Below are 2,260 nucleotides of genomic sequence, written 5' to 3'. Positions count from 1 at the left end.
GTATACTACCCACCATGACTTATGGAAGTGAAACTTGGGCACTCACCAAAAGAATGGAAGAGAAGCTGAGAACTACACAGCGAAGAATGGAACGAATCATATTGGGAATCAGACTGTTAGATAAGAAGAGAAACACATGGATTAGGCAACAAACTCAAGTAAAGGACATTCTTATCAAAACTAAAGAACTAAAATGGCCTTGGGCAGGACACATAGCTCGAAGACATGATGACAGATGGACTAAGAAAATAACAGAATGGTACCCAAGAGGAGCTAGAAGAAAACCTGGAAGACAAAGTCGGAGATGGATAGATGAAATTCATGAGTCTTTGAGTAGTAAATGGATGGCCAGTGCTCAAAACAGAAGGAACTGGAAAGTTGCTGGAGAGGCCTTCATCCTGCAGTGGATTGAAAATGGCTGATGATGATGATGATGAACACCTTATTAATTTGTTTATTAAAACTCGTGTTTTTCCAATCGCGACGGTTTGTATACTTTGGGTAGGGTAGTATATCTAATAGGCCCCACTACAATTACTGTATTGTGACTACTGTACTTTCACAATCCTTTATTTTTATCATCTATCTTTGAGGTGAAATAAATCGAAAATGGTTAAAAATCGCCAAAAAATGACAGTGTATGCAGACGTCAGCATTGAAGTGCTTTAGAAAACAGACTGGGTGACATATAATTCTTGTGTGTGTGTGTGTGTGTGTGTGTGTGTGTGTGTGTGTGTGTGTGTGTGTGTGCTTGCGCGTCGAACCGAACCTGAGCCAGCAAAATGCCATACGCGTACTTTGAATACTTAATAATTCTTTTTGTAACACATAAAAAGAATTATTAATGATTATTTGATTTTTTTAAATTTAATTAGTTTTTAAATTTTATTATTATTTTTCCTGTACTGGTGTTGCATTTGTACAATAGGAAAAGAATTTTTTTTATAATACATAGTTAATTAATATCTTTATTGCAGGCAGTGAATGGTTACATGATTGCCTAATGCAATAATACCAATAACAGCGACAATGCTAGGGGTTTAACATAAAATTGATCAAACAGGAAAAATTACATAAAACATATATTAAAACAAAACGTATAATTACCTATAAAATTAATATTAACATGGGAAATGAAAGAACATGAAAAGCGATGAAAAGATAATGGCAGTCACTCGGCTGAAGAAGAAAGCAGTGCCCTGATGATGCGCCTTCTGTACGATTTGTCCTCTATGAACTTTTTGTAGTCCACATCCATCTCCTGGACGTTGTGAAGCATCTCCATGGGCAGGAATCTGTCCCCTATCCTGAGCCTCCACGCCACAGACTGCAGAGAGGGGAGGGCCCTTAAGGGTTTCGGGGAGGGGATCCTACAATTGCACATCTGCCAAAAATTTGGTGTATTGACTTAACCCGCTTTCATTTTAATTGACTCGAGCAAGCGGAGGGCGAATATCCGTTTGGAGACTTTTCTGTAATTTAGAAGTTGGGTGATCTGAAGTATGTGTGAGAGGTGGCAGTCTGTGGTTGAAGAGGACGCACCGAAGAAACCAGTACTCATCGGATGCAATGGTTTTTAGCGTCGTTTTAGTTGTCGACGCCCAGATTTCTGAACCGTAGGTGATGACTGGCTGCAGAAACCGGTATATGTATTGGAGCGTATACTCATGTTTGCATGTTACATTTAATGCAAGTTGAAAGTTTGCCAACATTTTTACTGCAGTACTCTTTCCCTGTTAAGCTTAATTTTTTTTTCACAGAAAATAATAGAAACACTGGTTAAAGAAGTAATTTCACTAAAATGCAATCATTATATACATCTATAAAGCACTGAAGTCTTAAATTTTCGGAAGCAAAAACAACGTGGGATGAGTCAGACGTGATTCGAACACGCAACCTTCTGATCTGGAGTCAGACGCGCTACCATTGCGCCACCAGCTCAAACTTGACGAATAATTTTGAAATGCATCTTTTAAAAATTTAATATATATTATATAATTTTTTTTTAAATTTAGACCTAGAAAAGTAAGTTTTTACTTTTTAAAAGAAATAATACGTAAGGAAAAGAAATTAAATGAAATAACCCGTACTTATGCTGCTTTGTGTTTTTAAAAACAAAAAATAAGTTTTTTGTGTACTAAGACGGCTTGAATTTTTAAAAATTGATTTTCATTTTTAAATTTTATTTTTATTTTTTCCTATATTGAATTATTATTGCATTTGGTAAAGTGCATTAAAAGCGAGTGCGGACTAGACCTAT

The 2,260-nt window shown here is 36.2% G+C and overlaps 1 non-coding gene across 1 annotated transcript; it reads right to left on the bottom strand.

Annotated features, from left to right (window-relative positions):
* Positions 1–1,869: 1,869 nt before the first annotated feature.
* Positions 1,870–1,941, bottom strand: TRNAW-CCA (transfer RNA tryptophan (anticodon CCA)). The gene has a single exon. It is a non-coding gene; the product is annotated as a tRNA-Trp (tRNA).
* Positions 1,942–2,260: the final 319 nt, after the last annotated feature.

This window comes from Mastigoproctus giganteus, chromosome 7 (genome assembly GCF_048544385.1).
Source record: "Mastigoproctus giganteus isolate SK-2022 chromosome 7, ASM4854438v1, whole genome shotgun sequence".
NCBI lineage: Eukaryota > Metazoa > Arthropoda > Arachnida > Uropygi > Thelyphonidae > Mastigoproctus > Mastigoproctus giganteus.
Note: the sequence above shows the minus strand (reverse complement) of the source record. Positions and strands in the feature narration are given on the sequence as shown.